Raw genomic sequence first — 19,083 nt, 5'->3', positions numbered from 1 at the left:
TCTATCAACCTTCTCAAATAACATTTGTTTGTGCATAGGTAACTAATCCTTTCCAACTACATTAAAATTTCCAAGTTTTGTTGGCATGAGGTCATCTCCAAATGACCCACCTGTTAATTTTAAGGTACTACCTTAAATCATTCCTCTATCTCTGCCAGCTTACCATTATCTTGTCCTAGAGAATACTTAACTCTCATGGTTGTTAATGGCTTATCAGTCATAATACTAATGTTCTTAGATATAATGTTTCTATCGCTCTAGTATTAAACATCTCCGAGACAATAAAATTTTGTGACGAAACGTACCCTAACTAAAATCAGGATCCATGCGAGTCTCCATAGCTGAGATAACGATTGCTCTATCGCAAGTAATTCCCAAGTTTTTCCTATTTGAGAACTTTTTATTTAAGTATCCAGGGTGTCTATATCTATAAAAAAATTTCGGGTTATCAATTCTGCAATCAAGGCCCTTCTTGTATAATATCCGGGCTACGTGGTTATTCTTTCCCTACCTCTAACAGACCATAATACGTATACTCAAGTGGTTCCTACCAAAATTTTCTTTGAATCACTTCATATTCCTTATATAGTAACATTGGGACTTCTGCATGATTCACTTCAATATAACCACGCTGGCCTGTCGTCATTATATTGTACCAAATCGTACGTCCATTCCAATATCACTCCATATGGTCAATGTAACGTGATCACTTCCAGTTCTACTCAATTTTATCTAACGATGCTTTATCTATGCTATCTCAAAACAAATTCTACATAATTAATCTCATGGTTTCTCGGTGTGGGTGCGTAGGTTCCGTAGGTCATGCATCAATGCCTAAAGGTCCCGAAATTTCTTCAAAATATTCGGGTTCAGATAACGTCGTTAGGTTCCTTTCTAGAAATTCTATCTGGGTCTCGTGTCGAACTGTACGTGTAGAAAGTAGTAATACGATATGTCTTGAGGCGACTCCCAAGTCTTTAGGTATGGCTGAGCATCAGTAGAAGGCACTCTGACCTTGTGAAAGGAGATGTCCTCTCGACTTCTCCAATGCCTAAGAGTGTCAGGGACCTAAGTCCAGAAGTGTCGTTAGATCGTCGAGTAGTGGTGAAGAATGAAAGAGATAAGTAACGGTCATGAAAGCGTACGGAATACGAGTCAGCTTGCGGAAACTGAATAACCTTCTAATGTTCATACGTGGCTAATTAAGGTGAGCTCGGGGTGCGGTTACTCCGATAAGTCCTCACATATCTCCTCCTCCGAGGATTAACTTTAACGGGCGTGTAATCCGAGGGGTACTCCTTATAGATTGCGTGAAGTAATGTTTCGATCTCTGGAACGGTGGATCAGTAGTAACATGTGGATTACATTACTAGTTCTTAGGGTTAGATGAGTGGGAAAGTAGTTCAGAAAAACATCTGAACTGGGAAGGATAAGTCCTCCAAGTTGTTACAACGAATAGCAGACATGTAGCGAGCACGCAATCAGACATAGTAACTACATCAGCCTAGATCATCTACAGCAGTACATAGCATGGCAATAATAGCAGTATCAACAGAAGCATCATGCAAAAAGTAGATAGTAGCGTGCAGTAGCGAGAATAAGCAGTAGCATACAGTAAGTTCACATAGCAGTGAAATTAGGCAGTAGCATGCAACAAGTTCATATAGCAGTAAAAGTAGGCAGTAGCATGCAGTAGTAGTAAGCAGTAACATGCTGTAATATAATATAGTAGCATGCAGCAGTTCTGCAAAAACAGGTAAACAAGAAAGTTGTAGATTAGTCCTACTAGTGAATCCTACTCGGTCTGGTCTAGACTCACTAATGCAACCTAATTCCCTACAACCAATGCTCTGATACCAAATGTGACGCCTCCGTACAAAACTATCATGTACGGTTCATCAACAACAGGATCATTACAAGGTCTAACACTATAGGCTGTTTGAAAATCAGTTTTTGCATTCATAAAAATATAGCATTTTACAAAAGATAATGTGCTTCCTATGAATAGAAACGTTAACATAAGTATGTGACCTATAGGTCGTTACAAAGCCATTGGTTAAAAATAACATAAGTTACGAATGCAAAATAAAAGTTTCATGATTGAGACATCTCTAAGTAATGCAGCAGAAATCTAACACAGCAGGTCCATAATAGCAAGTGTATAACACCAAGACAGCAAGTCTAACAGCGGAAGCAACAACGTCTAAGCACCTGAGAAATACACGCTTAAAAAGTCAACACGAATGTTGGTGAGCTATAGTTTGTAATCAGTAAAGTAATGTAGACCACGAGATTTCAGTGCTTCAACTAGCAGTTTAAATCAGTATGAATAGTATATGCTTAACCGTGGGCAAACGATAACTAGACTTAACGTATGTATATCACCCTCTAAAAGTGCACTTAGAGAGTGCGTTTGTCCTCGAAGTATTAAACACCCGTTGTCTGCTAGCGCGGCTAGCCCGAGTGGGGTTGTCAAACCCTATGGATCCATATCTAAGATTCGCGTTCACGGTTCAGAAATCAATGATTAAACGTTACCGAGCTAAGGGGAATATTTGTGCCGTTTTGTAACCCACACATATATAAAGTTTAAGCACTCGTGTCTAGTATGTAAAACGTAAAAAGCGCATGTATTCTCAGTCCCAAAAATAGTAAAAGTAGTAAAGGAATGCTATAACTCACAGTGAATAAGCAGTAAAAGTTGATATGAAACGTATGCAAGTAGTAAGTTGGTCCGAAAGGTCGTCAACATAAGTCAAAGGTCACTAGGTCAGTATGTTATCCCCATAAGTTTAAAAGTGCATAAATTAAGTTTAAGTGTCATCATCATCATCATGATCATCATCATTCATCAAAGCTAAAGTAAGTTTAGAGATCGAAACAATATGCTGATTTTGGACAGCTGTTACGACTTCTATACAAATCGAAAAGATGCGTATTCAGTGGAAAAGGCTCCGTATGTGAGTCCTCTAACCGCTGACCAATTTTCAGAACCTAACTAGTCTTCGTTTGACCGTGGTGATGGTTTAAGTGCGAGTAGGTCAGAATTTTCTGCACGACGTTACAAAGGCGTAGTGACTTTCGGAAGGCTATAAATCCTAAACCGTATATCGGATTTAGACGAGACCTAAACGAAAAGTCATCTACTCAAAACGAACTATCTGAAAATCAACTTTCCAGAAGCCCAGAGAGTCTGATCAGACCCCTAAAAACAGTAAACAAGTGCTCGGGTGGGATTCTTGGTGCTTGATGCTCATCACGGTTCTCATCCTTGATGCTTGTAGCTTCAAGTGTACAACTCATTGATGTGTTAGCATCACTTTGACCAAGATTCAACCATGAACACACAATATGTTAAGACCAAGTAAGAATACAACTCACTTAAGAGTTTTAGAAGGATGATGAACCAAGGTTACAGCATATTCTTAGTCTTAACACAAATACAAGTTCTATTTACAACTAAAGCTACAAACTTTCCTTCAATCAAACAAGTATGAACACAAACTTGATCAAATAAAGTAATGGAACCCTAAGCTAGAGAGCTTGGATCCTTTTTACACAAGTTATGAGATTACAAAGCTAGAAAGCTTGAATCTTTGGTGTTCTTGAAGATCTTGAAGCATAAAGCTTAGATCTTCAAGTTACATGAAGATCATAAACACAAGTTTTGATCTTTATAATAAAATAATGAGATCATAAGTTAGAAAACTTAGATCCAACAAAAGAAATGAAGATTCAAAGCTAGAAAGCTTGAATCTTGATTGTTCTTGAAGATCCTTGAAGCGTGAAGCTAGATCTTCAAGTTACATGAAGATTACAAACACAAGTTTGAATCGGTACAACAAAATAAAGAGATTAAAAGCTAAAAGATTTAGATCTAACAAAATAATTGAAGATTCAAAGCTAGAAAGCTTAAATCTTCCATGTTCTTAAAGGATTCAAATCCAAGTTTGAATCTACAAGATGTAACAAGATCAAAAAGCTAAAAAGCTTGATCTTCACATGATGATGATGATTTCGTGACTAGGAGAAGAAGAAGAAGAGAAAGAAAATTTAATACTTACACTTTTTAGAGTGAGAAAGACTAGAGAGAAAATAAGAGAGTAAGTGTGTGTTAATTGTGAATGAGATCAAGTGTGAAATGGGTGAGCTAAGGCTTGTATTTATAGTAGAAATGGGTGTAGGGAGGCCCTTATGGCCGTTTGCATGGGGAGGGGGACAAGGGGACACCTTTTTTGCTTTTTGGTTAATGGTTGTCTAAAGTTGGTGGTTATTTTAGGATCCCATGCAACATTAAGGATAATGGTAAGCAAAAATGCTAGTATGTTGGATCTTATAAATGGACATTTGTCTTACATATAATTGGGTCATTAACCATTAATAATTGGGTTAATTAAATAGTCCACTAGCTAGAGTAGGGTGGGCTAAAGTCCAACAAGGTAAAAAATCCAACAAGACTAACTAGTGTACTCTAGTAAATTACTAAGCGTAATTAAGCATCTAAAAACCCAAGTAATTATTATTATAAAATAACAATTAGTATTTCGTAGTCATAATATTCCGATTATGACCAAAGTTAAACGTGTACACAGTACATAGCTTGTTTTAAACGTCAAGTGACACTAACGGTCATAAAAGCTTTCGGGGATCAAGTTAAGTAACCTACGTACTTAATGACACGTTTTAATATATAAGAGAAAGTAATCAACATGTAGTAAGATCCCAGTGTATAATATAGCTCAGTACGCACAGATACACAGTTTCATGAAAGCACAAAGCACAAAAGTAAGTTGAAAAAACAGGGTCGTTACATTAAGTTTTAATTATAATTATTAAATCATAAGTATTTAATAATTAAATTGTAATTAAATAATAACTAAGCCTTTTAATAATTAAATAATTAATTAATATTTATTATAAGTATTATCATAATCATAATAATTTCATAACATAAGTTTAATACTTATCATAAGTATTTTCATTAATAATAAAAGTATTATTAATCATAAGTTTAATTAAAAGTTTAATTAATCAAAATGTAATTAATAAATGATATAATAAATATATATATATATCATAAGTCTTAAATTAAAATAATTACTTTTATATCCTAATAATAATAATAATGAAAATCATTATTTCATATCATAAGTCTTATTTCATAACCATAAGTTTTATTTAAAAGTTCATCGGGTCATAACTTGAGCCCCGGGTGTCAGTTTTCGGTGAGTCTTATATATATCCTCGCCTAACCAAACCACTCGACACATTAGTGCCATCAAGAACACCCCAAGAACAGCCCCCAAGTCATGACCAACAGCCATATAACAACTTGGAACTTTAATCCGTTTAAAAACTTGTTTTAGTCATACCGGGTGATCCGTGGCTCGGATTTCGATGACCCGAACATGAATGTTCATTCAATCATCATTCCTAACACACTAGTACACCCTAGAGACTTCAAAAGTGGTCACAAAGTCGGACCAAAACTGAACCCATTTGTTTTTATATTTTAATTCCATGAAAACACCATTTTAATCATAACTTAAGTTCCGGGAATCGAAATAACATGAATCCGGAGTATAAATTTAATGTATTGATGAGAGGAACTCATCTAAATACTTTATTTTATCAAAAGCATCAGTTAAGTGTACAGAAATGATCATTTAGTCTGCTGTCCAAAATCAAACAAACCGAAAACATGTAATAACGAGTGATTCTATGCATACAATCATTAATCCAACAACACACAAGCACTATATTATCATAATAATCATCAAAAACAGAAAAATTAAGTAAAAATCAACAAGGTTGGGTTAGGGTTTATACCCTAATCAATAATCATGTGATATGAACGTGTAGAGATTGAAGAGAGGAATCCGGATGCGTGAACAATTGTTTAATCCAAGAAGTATTTTTGCTGAAATGATGATGATGGTGGATGGTGTAGTCGACGGCCACAAGGGAAAAAGAAAGGGAGGAGAAAAATTGAGAGTATTAGGTTTAGTGAAAATTTTCAATGAAATGAATGTGATAAAAATCAAAATGGGAAAATCAAATGCCTATACCCTTTCCCCCCATGGGTTTGGCCGAAAATAGGAGTGGGGTGGGCCCCAAATGGCCCACAATGTTAATTAATGATTTGCTTGTGGCCCGAACGCCCGATCGAAGCCCGAAACACGAAAACGCTACTACGCGATTAATTATTCGGAGAGATAACGTATACGCTACAAATAAAACATAGAAATACTATACATAATCATATGACATCAAAATATCATATTTAAAATAATTTGGATTTAAAAATCTCAAAAGTTTGACCGTTGGTTTGAAAACCGAAAAGATTCGCCGGATAGAAATCCACGATTCGTAGAAACGTACGATTTAAAATATGAATACAAATATTCACATAACACATAATAATTAATATATTATTACTAAAATAATAATATAGGTCATAGTAATGACGTGACACGAATAACAATTAACGGACGTTAAATAATAAACGGTAAAAGATAACGGAAAGAGTAGGGTCGTGACAAAAACGCGCCTCGAAAAAATGCGGCAAAAACGCGGGTCGAAAACGAACGTCAAAAATTTACCTCAAAAAACGCACCTAAAAAATGTAAGTAAAAAACGCGTGTCAAAAATGTTGGTCGAAAACGCGCCTTGAAAACGTGCATCGAAATCACGTGTCAAAACCTAAGTAAACCCATTTGGGCTTTCAAGTAATTTTCAATTATGTGTTGGACTCATTTAGGTCTTCAAGTAATTTTTTATATTATGTGCTTAGATACATTTAGGTCTTCAAGTAAACCCAATGAACCAATTTTTGAAACTTTAGGTCTTATTTATCATGTCTACTACATACACGTTTAAAAAACACCGGGAGTTCATCTTATAATTCAGCGTCTCTAATCTCTAGTAACTGACATGGGTGAACACCGCCCTTCCTTGAAATCTCTTTCAAAGTTTTGCATTCAAAGTCTTTTGCATGAGTTTTTCAGATCTGAAAAAAACTACCACTAGAGTCTAGATCTTTGTAGCCGCACCAAAAACATGTGCCAGTAAAAAAAAGTAGCTATTGTCACACACTCAAATAGTGCCACTAAAGCTTCGAATACCTGTGGCAACAGGACAATCAAAAAGTGCCACTAATATCTTTAGTGCTATCGTTTCTAGTGGCAATTTTGGCGTGTGCCATAGATTCCCAAACCAGCCTTTTGTGGGACTTATTTGACATTGTGTGGCATATTTTGTATGACACTGATATGACTAAAAAGGACGGTTTTATTTATGCGGTGTCGTTCGGTCGAAAAATGTCAGAATCAGTTATCAAAAGAGGGTAGTGATTTTATTATTTATATTTAGCTCGGTTTCCTAGCTATAGTTCACATACTTGTCTTTCTTTTAACGAGTAAGTGGCAAGTATAACTCAGGTTCGTATTTTTGTATGTTTGCTTAGTAACATGGGATAAAAGTACCTAAATAGTTAACCCTAGTAACAAGCGGTGATATATTAAGATTAACTAAAAGTAATACAAATTATATAAAGATAAAAAGGGATAGGTATGAAGAGTAGGATACTGATGGGGGACTATTACGAGAGTTTAACTTCCTAGAATAAACACTAAACCTCAATCAACCGGGCTATGAAACTAATCGATTTATCACTAAGAGTTTAGGTTTTGAAGATTCTGGCTAAGACGGATATCCTACTCCCAACGTTAACCTTAGAGGGTTTAAACGACCTTATGGATAAAATCCTAGGTACATGAATAAAGTGGTATATCCCTAAAGGAAAGTCTCAGCTTTTCTTAATCCTAGTTGGTCTAACTATAGTAACGTTCCTTCACTTAACACTATACTATGCCTTAACATTAACAGATGTGCAATCTTAGATATTCTAAGGTATTGCTAATTGGATTAGAGGTCTCTCCTTTGGGATCACTTACTCAACCCCGGTTCATCTTAAAACATCTCAAGAACGTTGCTTTTGACGCGAATCATGCTTTTGAGCAAGCCAGTGTTCACTGAACTCTATATTGCCTACTCTAATCACAACCTAAATGGGCAGCTCTTCTATTGACGGTTAAGTGATTAACCGTACGTAGGTACTATATCCCTATTGTGACGTTAAACACACATAACTACTTACCTCGTATCTTAGGGTTGATCAGGTCCCATTACTAGGTTATAGCCACGTGAATAAGTGGAAAGGGTGATCCGTAAATTAGACTTCTAAACCGTCAAGGTTTTAACATAACAATAGGATAAGTTTCAGATAAAGTATTCAACACATAATAAACATTTGCAACAGATAGATAAGAATGCAAGATGAAAGCAACTTAAAGTAACAAGGTAACTTTATTAAATTAAGGAAAGCATTCACCATTTACAGACGAGATCTGGACCATTACAAATGCTGACATCCTCTAGACCGCTCCTAGTACAATCTTCGGTGTTCGCCTCCTGGTACAAAATTTCTCGCTCGGAGGTGAGAAGACCTTGAAAGCTCTAGTGAGAGAAAGTGTATTTTAGTGAGAGAGTGAAGAGAGGTGTGTCGAAAATGGATGACAAAAAATCCTTTAAATAGAAGTGAAATATGCCTGCAAACGGCTGGCCGGTAGGCCGTTTGGTAAGCCGTTTGCAAGGCCCGTTTGGTAAGGCAGCCCATTTTTATTGGCCGTTTGGCAGGCTATTTTCCTTAGTGGCAGGCCGTTTGGCAAGCCGTTTGGCCTGCCCTGGTCAGCCTGTATCCTGGATCGTAACTTGATTTCTTGTCTTTCACCGTTTTCGCTCTAGAATCTTCGTTTTAGCTCCGATTCTCTCTATTCTTTTTGTATCATCTTCGTAATTACGTAATCTACAAATTTAACCGAAAAACCGATTATTTTGCTGGCAATAAGTTTGGAACTTTATGCTTTTTGGGACTCAATATCGGGGGTAAAAACGTGACTTTTTAGCCGATATTAAATATCCCACACTTAGACTTTGCTTGTCCTCAAGCAAACTTCCGAGCTTTTAGCACCAAAGATTTTTATTCGTAGTGATCAAGTGATCTTTGTTTCTCAAGACATAGGAGTGGAAACTTGGTTTTAATCTTTTTGTTATTCCCGAACCCTTTTCCGCAAGCATGAGATGAGGTTACATAACTGAGGCTATTTCACTCGGGTCACTCAATTCACTAAAGTGGTTCGGGTGTCTTATAGTTCTAAGAAATGAAATCGCTCATAGCCAGTCATGTTTTGCATTATTTGTCATAGGCATGATCAAGACTCAAATCTCCATCACTTATTTGAGAGAATTTTCATTTATAGACTCAGCTTATTTCGTGAAGAGATGGTGACTTTGGAGGTTAAGGGGTGTAAAGGGTTGGATAGATAGAAGTTCTTTTAAGGATCGATTTTGATAATCCTTTCAGCTTTTTGTCCAGAATTACAGGTTGAGCATCCTTCTTTTTGGACTGCCAGGAGTTCTTTTCTCGAATCTTTCTTGTTCCCCTCCTTTTTCAGAACCTTTATTCATCAATATTTATTTATTTTTTATTTTATTTTTTGGCAAGCATCTTTTGCTTTTCTCTTCGTGGTCTCCTTTTATCAACTGTTTGAAAGTACATTTCTTCGGTGGTTGAAACATCGGCATCAGATACGGAACCCACATCTAATTTGGGAACTGTTGATTATACTGAGGTGGCACCTGATACTGTTGAGGAAATTGATACTGAGGTGGTAACCATTGCTGTTGTTGGAAAGCACTCCCAGTTTGCTGATAAATATTAGACTGCACCAGATACCAACTAAACATCTGATTCAGAACACTACCACATAGATTAACTATTACCTGACGTTGTTCTAATTCCCTTATTCGATCACGTGCTTCCTTTAACTTACTTTCTAAATCTAGAATTTGCTCATGCGGATCCTCTTCTGACACATACCCGTCTTCATCTGGGGCTCTGAATGTTCTGGGAGCTGACGGACCAGTTGCGTTTCCTGTATTATCTGTCATATCTGCACTACCACAACAACTCACACAACTCTTAGTGGAAAACAGGTTAGTACCTATCAACTAACACATGTAATCCCTACATTCACTTATCCCGTCCCCTCAGATATGTTTGACACAACACAAGTTTAGGTACATGACATTCAACACAATGTACATGCGGCCAAACCTATGCTCTGATACCACATTTGTAACACCCTGTTTTTTTAAATCACAGCGGAAGACTTAATTAACATAAATACCATTATTCGGTTGCAAACATGATTACCACAAATCATCTAGTTAATTACTTAATTACAAACCACAGGTGTCACATCAAACGACTAACTACATATATTAAAAAAATTAAGACATCAGAGTTCATCTTGTCAAACATATCGTCAGCCCGACTCCCGTGCCTACCAGCACTAAGATCCAAAACCTGCAAGGGAGGAGGTGAGGGGTTAGCACAAGGCTAAGTGAATGGAACTATCAAAAGGTCTAGCATACAGTACCAACTTGTACTCCTACAGCAACAACTATATGCAACCAAATACAACACACAACAACTAGCAACTAGCAACTTTGCTCTAGCTAGAGGATCGGCGGCTTGTACGGGCACACGACCACTAGCTGATCAGTCTAGCGTCTACCGATAGTCTTTACTACCGAATCCCCAGTATAGTCATCCACACGCAGGTGATGCATCGTTCAGCACTGTACTCAACAAACAGTAGCCAACTAGACCCAACCACAACTAGGTTGACCTCTCTGAGCTGAACCTAACAGATCAAGGTTCAAACAACAACTTGTGCACATACAACCAGTCAACTACTACTACTACAGGCAACTAATACTACTAAAAGCATGGCAACCTTAAATGCGATCAACTGTACAACATAACTACTAATCATGGAAATTATCAACAATATAAACATACTAGCGCAACTTGCTACTGTATACTATACCAAGAGATAATTCAACTCACCGATTACCAGCAACATCTCAGTTATCTAACTCTGAGCTTCTTCTGTGTTCTTAAATGCGATCAACTGTACAACAATACAAACGAAGTTAATACACATATCCGAATCAATATTATAGTCAAATCATACTATAAACTAGGTCATAGAATCACATATTCATCATTTCATAAGTCCACGTCATGTATCTAATCAATATCATCAAACAAGCCCGTGCAAAACAGGACATACACTCTAAAACCTCTTTTTCTGACCAATATACAAATTTATTTAGCTTCTTAAAAGTTTACCATTGAAAAGTACTCTTCAATATGATTCTAACAATATTTGATTCATCAAAAACGGAGTTAGGGTTTAAAAGTTATGGCTAAAACAAATTTCTCAAAATGCTGAAAAGACACACTACCCAACTCGGTAGTGTGTGTCATAGACACTCGGTCGAGTGTGTAGAGACACGGCCGAATGAGTAGAGAAACTCAACCGAATATCTTTCCAAAAGACACACTACCGAGTGTGTAGACACACGACCCAATTAAAAAGACACTCGGCCGAGTGTGTAGACACACGACCCACTTCCAAAAGACACACTACCGAGTGTGTTCTTGAACTGCTGAAATTTGGAAAAGTGACGGGTTTGAGCCAAAAATGACCAAATCTCGACGATATACTTGTTTACGACCACAAAACTTATCACATCTTGTTTATAAAACCTTTTGGGACATAAACCCACAAATATTACATCAAAACAACAACAAATTGCACCAATTTGACATCAAAACCCACTTAGACAAAAATCTAACTTCAAACCCAATTTGACACAAATTTAGGTAATGAAAATGGGTAATTCTTACCTTGTTTGAATCAGTAAAACACAAAGAATTGATTTCTAACACAAATTAAACTTCAAATCGAGATTTAGAGAATTAGGGTTTCAAGAAGGAGATGAAGTTAGGTACGGGGTGTTTAAGTGATGTTTCTAGAGAGATGGAGAGAAATGAGCTGAACAACCAGCTCATAGTCACTTATTTGGGTTGAAACCCCTACCTCTCAACACACGGGTATTTATCAGGTATCTAAAATCTTCCGTACCTCGTTAGACGGCCCTAACGGAGTCCAAATTAAATAAACAAACGTGTTCTGTGATCCTTGTCACAAACTGGTCTCAACTAAAACACCAAATAATTATAAACATATAATTACTAAAATCACTAATTATGCCATACCCAAGGGTAAAATGGTCATTTCACCTAGGCTCGATTATAGGATGTTACAAATCTACCCCCATAAAAGAGATTCCATCCTCGGAATCGGGTAAACTATGGTCAACAAAACCTAATATTGTTACTCGAATCGTCAAAACACTCTGTCAAACTTTATCAATCGTCTCATCGATACCGCCATCATCCACCACCATTGCTTAGGAAAACGAGATTCCTAAAATCAATACACGTCTGCTATAAAATAATTTGTCACAATCTTCATCGATCAACATCGGTCACTCATCTTAAGCCCACAATTACACGATTAAGTCCATAATCAAAGTCAAAATTCAAGTTTCAAGGCTACTTTATATCATCCATTTCCCGATACGTCCTCAATTTTAACTTTTAACACAGTCAATATTTCACAGTTATCCCAAGTTTAGGTAATAAAGTTAGTCATCATGTTAAAATCTATACATATGCCCACACAATTGTCCTTAAGTCAACAGAACTTTAGAGGTTATTCGTCTTATGTCCAGTCGCGTCACAATCCAATATAGCACATGCCACCTAATTTTCCTTTAGCTTCTCAGAAATTCCGTATGACTTACCACAATATACTTCTGTTGGCCGGACACAAGTATATTTTCCTAAATCATACTTTCATTCTGAGTCGTCGAACCAAAAAATTCTACTTGTCTTATCCACAAACTTATGTTAAACCAGTCTCTTTTAAAAGCATCGGCAATAAACTAACTACTTTACAACTAGTCAAACGGTCTGTTCAATCATTGTTACCTAAACACTGTCCATTCATTGTCCAAACATAACCTACCAACATTGTCGCACATCCAACAAGCATAGGAAATTTTTCTAGTAAAAGAAAATCCACAAATGTCATATCAATCACAACTATCAAAATACACTCAACTAGCAGTGTCATACATTTAATTAAGCAAAGGAATTATCTAATCAACACAGTCCTCTTTCTATCATGTCAGTCACAACATTGTTACTATCAAATAATCTCATGCCGACCAAAAGTCCACTACATCAGGGTACTCAACATAACACAATTTACGGTTCTAAACCCAAAAGTCAATCTAAGGGTCACCCTTACCCCACAAAGCACACAAAGGTCATAACTAAACATACATCAACATAACCAAACAAAATAAATCTTACACTACAATCAAGATCTACCAATCTAAACACACATATATATACACACGGTTATATACATATATACAACTAAATAGTACGAGAATTTTGAAGCATACCTGGATTCACATCATATTCAACATCTGCATCAGCAACCATCTGATAAGCTCTTGCTGTTGACGTAGGTGGATTCTTTTTTTTCTGCCCTACTGGAGAACCAGAAGATCCTCCTACTGATCCCAATTGCGCTCCTGGCCCCGCCTCAGAACCTGATCCTCTTACATACGAACACTGAGCTGACTTATGCCCCACTTGATGACATTTCCAACATACATCCTCTTGGAATGAACACATCCAAATCTCTTGCCCCACAATACCACATCTCAAACATCTTTTAGTTGAATCTGAACAATGACCACTATGAGATGATCTACAACTATAACACCAAGAATTCTGACTTGATGCTGACCCACTCTGTTCTGACCCACTTTTCTGTTTCAACTTAACTGACTTCTTTGACCTAGAGTCTGAATGACTCATCACCTGATCTTGTTGTGACATCTCATAACCTTCCATTCTGTTTCTTGCTGCTCTGACATCATCTTCTACCATCTTAGCCATAACAAACGCTTGAGATAACGTCGTCACCATCCTAACCATTGTTCTGTACTCTGGTAAAATTATATTAACAAAATGCTAAATTTTGGACTGTTCATCTGGAACCCACTGTTGCACGAACCTTAATTTATTCATATACTGCTCAATCACCTCATCTATCGTCATATGAGGTGTCATTTTCATTGCCAGAAATTCTGTCTAAATTCTATTGAGGTCATAGGACGAATAGTACTACTCACAAACTTTACTATAAATTGTTCCCAAGTAATCATGCTCACTTGCTTTTTCGGTATACTAGAAATAATCGTATCCCACCAAACCATTGCCCTATTTTTCAACATACGACTAGCAAAAATAACCTGTAATTCCAGTTCGCACTGAAAGGCCTCAAAAACCTTTTCTATCTCTCTTAACCAGTTAAGAGTCACAGTTGGGTTAGAACTTCCTGAATATTCTGGCGGATTACAATTCAGAAACTGTTTGAAAGTACATTTCTTCGGTGGTTGAAACATCGGCATCTGATACGGACCCCACATCTGATTTGGGAACTGTTGATTATACTGAGGTGGCACCTGATACTGAGGTGGTAACCATTGCTGTTGTTGGAAAGCACTCCCAGTTTGCTGATAAATATTCGACTGCACCGGATACCCACTAAACATCTGATTCGGAACACTACCACTTGGATTCACTATTAACTTATGTTGTTCCAATTCCCTTATTCGATCATGTGCTTCCTTTAATTTACTTTCTAAATCTAGAATTTGCTCATGCGGATCCTCTTCTGACACATACCCGTCTTCATCTGGGGCTCTGAATGTTCTGGGGGCTGACGGACCAGTTGCGTTTCCTGTATTATCTGTCATATCTGCACTACCACAACAACTCACACAACTCTTAGTGGAAAACAGGTTAGTACCTATCAACTAACACATGTAATCCCTACATTCACTTATCCCGTCCCCTCAGATATGTTTGACACAACACAAGTTTAGGTACATGACATTCAACACAATGTACATGCGGCCAAACCTATGCTCTGATACCACATTTGTAACACCCTGTTTTTTTAAATCACAGCGGAAGACTTAATTAACATAAATACCATTATTCGGTTGCAAACATGATTACCACAAATCATCTAGTTAATTACTTAATTACAAACCACAGGTGTCACATCAAACGACTAACTACATATATTAAAAAAATTAAGACATCAGAGTTCATCTTGTCAAACATATCGTCAGCCCGACTCCCGTGCCTACCAGCAGTAAGATCCAAAACCTGCAAGGGAGGAGGTGAGGGGTTAGCACAAGGCTAAGTGAATGGAACTATCAAAAGGTCTAGCATACAGTACCAACTTGTACTCCTACAGCAACAACTATATGCAACCACATACAACACACAACAACTAGCAACTAGCAACTTTGTTCCAACTAGAGGATCGGCGGCATGTACGGGCACACGACCACTAGCTGATCAGTCTAGCGTCTATCGATAGTCTTTACTACTGAATCCCCAGTATAGTCATCTACACGCAGGTGATGCGTCGTTCAGCACTATACTCAACAAACAGTAGCCAACTAGACCCAACCACAACTAGGTTGACCTCTCTGAGCTGAACCTAATAGATCAAGGTTCAAACAACAACTTGTGCACATACAACCAGTCAACTACTACTACTACTACAGACAACTAATACTACTAAAAGCATGACAACCTTAAATGCGATCAACTGTACAACATAATTACTAATCATGGCAATTATCAACAATATAAACATAGTAGCACAACTTGCTACTCTATACTACACCAAGAGATAATTCCACTCACCGATTACCAGCAACAGCTCAGTTATCTAACTCTGAGCTTCTTCTGTGTTCTTATCACCTGAGAACAATACAAACGAAGTTAATACACATATCCGAATCAATATTATAGTCAAATCATACTATAAACTAGGTCATAGAATCACATATTCATCATTTCATAAGTCCACGTCATGTATCTAATCAATATCATCAAACAAGCGCGTGCAAAACAAGACATACACGCTAAAACCTCTTTTTTCAATCAATATACAAATTGATTTAGCTTCTTAAAAGTTTACCATTGAAAAGTACTCTTCAATACAATTCGAACGATACTTAATTCATCAAAAACGGAGTTAGGGTTTATAAGTTATGGCTAAAACAAATTTCTCAAAATGCTGAAATGACACAATACCCAACTCGGTAATGTGTGTCATAGACACTCGGTCGAGTGTGTAGACACATGACCAAATGAGTAGAGACACTCGATCGAATGTCTTTTCAAAAGACACACTACCGAGTGTGTAGACACACGACCTAATTCAAAAGACACTCGGCCGAGTGTGTAGATACACGATCCACTTCCAAAAGACACACTACCGAGTGTGTTCTTGAGCTGCTGAAATTTGGAAAAGTGACGGGTTTGAGCCAAAAATGACCAAATCTCGACAATATACTGGTTTTCGACCTCAAAACTTATCATATCTTATTTATAAAACCTTTTGAGACATAAACCCAAAAATATTACATCAAAACAACAACAAATTGCACCAATTTGACATCAAAACCCACTTAGACAAAAATCTAACTTCAAACCCAATTTGACACAAATTTAGGTAATGAAAATGGGTAATTCTTACCTTGTTTGAATCAGTAAAATACAAAGAATCGATTTCTAACACAAATCAAACTTCAAATCGAGATTTAGAGAATTAGGATTTCAAGAAGGAGATGAAGTTAGGTACGGGGTGTTTAAGTGATGTTTCTAGAGAGATGGAGAGAAATGAGCTGAACAACCAGCTCATAGTCACTTATTTGGGTTAAAACCCATACTCTCAACACACGGGTATTTATCAGGTATCTAAAATCTTTCGTACCTCATTAGGCGGCCCTAACGGAGTCCAAATTAAATAAACAAACCTGTTCTGTGACCCTTGTCACAAACTGGTCTCAACTAAAACACCAAATAATTATAAACATGTAATTACTAAAATCACTAATTATGCCATACCCAAGGGTAAAATGGTCATTTTACCTAGGCCCGATTATAGGATGTTACAATTTCCCAGAAGTATGATTTCGATGGGATTCATTCCTTTATTTATGAGGTGAATGGAATAGGTAGTAGTGGATGGAATTTTGGTAGGTTGGAGTGAAAATGGAAATGAAGGTATTTGATTGGGATGTTTTGTCTTCACGAATAGCCGAGGTTTCTAACTTAGTAGTTCTCATCAAAAGGTGTGATTCTAAAATGTAGATCAAGAGCAAGTTCTGATTCAGAGATGCTAACATCGGCGCACTCAACGAAAATATAGTGAAGCAATAAAAATGAGTGCTTGTTAGGCCTTATTTGGGGTGCCTCACAGCAATTATAATGGGTCGAACTGCATCTTTCGTTATGCAATGCTCTTTTGGAAAGTTGGTTTGGTTTCCGCAAAACATTTTGACCGTGTTTTACCCTTTTGTCTATTTTGTAACAAAAACTTTTTGATCATTTATTGAATTTTGTAATCCCAAGTGTTTTATAGCTCAAAAAGTTTTATATTTTGTGAACAATTTAGTTTTACAAACACTTCAGCATTTTGCGAGAATCATAATGTGCAATATTTGCTATCCCACACTTTAATATAACATTGTCCTCAATGTTAAGGATATGGCGTATCCCACACTTAGGTTTTGAAAAAGACGTTTTGTTATTTATGTTGATGGGGTTGCTAATCCCACAATTAGTGTTTAAAGTGGTCTAGTATATTGCGTATATTCTATTAAAAAAGTGGTGAAGACGTAGTACTCCCCTATGGTCGCAAGGCGTGTAAAAATGGTTTGCTGATTTATGGTTTCTTCTAATCTCGTGCTGGCGCCATTCTCGTTCACTGCGTCCTTGCTCCAAGTCATGCTTCCATCTTGTATGGTCTCGATCGTCGTTTGTTTGTGACGTTTATTCATGAAATTTATTCTACCATATCATATGAACTTTAAACATAAAAAGTAATTTTGCCCAAGATTGGGCGTACAAACATAATGTAATAATGTATTATAACATCACAAGTTATTATAAAATGAAATAGAGATAGGGAGAATCATGGCTGATCTGGCTGGTGTGGCGGAAGAGAGTATGATACGCTCGTGCATGGTTGTCTTGGGTGTCTAAGAGCTGACTGTCCTTCATCAGCCATTTCCTCATCGGTGGTGAACGGTTGTGCCAACTCTGAAGTGTTAACACTTGAAGATATCTTGAAACGAATCTCGTCTGAACGAGCAATCATTCCGGTGAGCGAGAAGTACTGGTGTGAATCATAGGCCCCGTACGCCATCCCTGCCTTTCCTGCAGATCTCGACCCCAATCAGGGTTCATACCCATTCCTCCCATACCCTGTGTGACATCCTCAGCCATGTTCTGGCTTGTAGCCTGATCCCATGCATTAGTTTGTGCGGTGGATATGTCTCTGTGTGTGCTGATGCGGTTTTGGTCAAAAATGCTGTTGGCCAAATCCTCGTACCTTGTGCTCTGCTCCCTTGGTGGAGATAGGATAACCGTGTGCTGAGTATAAAACTGCTGAGGTGTCGGAGGTGGTGGGTTTTGATAGCTAGGCCCTGCATCTCTAGGGTCTCTATGGGCAAACATCAACGGATAGTGATGAGGATATAGTGAAACATTAAGCTGTCTGCCCGCATAATGCTTGAAATGATCCAGATTATGAAAGATAGCGGCTTTTGTGAACCACCTCTCCTACCCAGGCAAATCCCCCATGTGGTAATGATACGGCTTAAAGTGCGGTTGATCCTCCTGACATACTGAAGAGCGTCGGCGGGTGTCAGTATCAGTATCAGTAGGCCTACCCTGCATTGTAGGATCATCCTCTCGTCCTTGAGTCAGGTCTAAATCCTCTAATTCTCACCCCACGCACTGTTCGATCTACTGAGTCTGAGATTGCTGGATTAGCTGCAACTATCAAATGCTCATCCTCTACCCGAATGTACTGCTAGGTGTGCAGCAATTTATACCCGATCTCTTCTGAATCAGTTGTCTTTAGATAACCTAACCCCTCAACACTACCCAAGATATGCATCCGGCGAAGAAGTCTGGTGACAACAGCTCCC

The sequence above is a fragment of the Rutidosis leptorrhynchoides genome, chromosome 9, assembly GCF_046630445.1.
Source record: "Rutidosis leptorrhynchoides isolate AG116_Rl617_1_P2 chromosome 9, CSIRO_AGI_Rlap_v1, whole genome shotgun sequence".
In the NCBI taxonomy this organism is placed as follows: domain Eukaryota; kingdom Viridiplantae; phylum Streptophyta; class Magnoliopsida; order Asterales; family Asteraceae; genus Rutidosis; species Rutidosis leptorrhynchoides.
The sequence above is the reverse complement of the archived record's forward strand: the minus strand, read 5'-3'. Positions refer to the sequence as shown.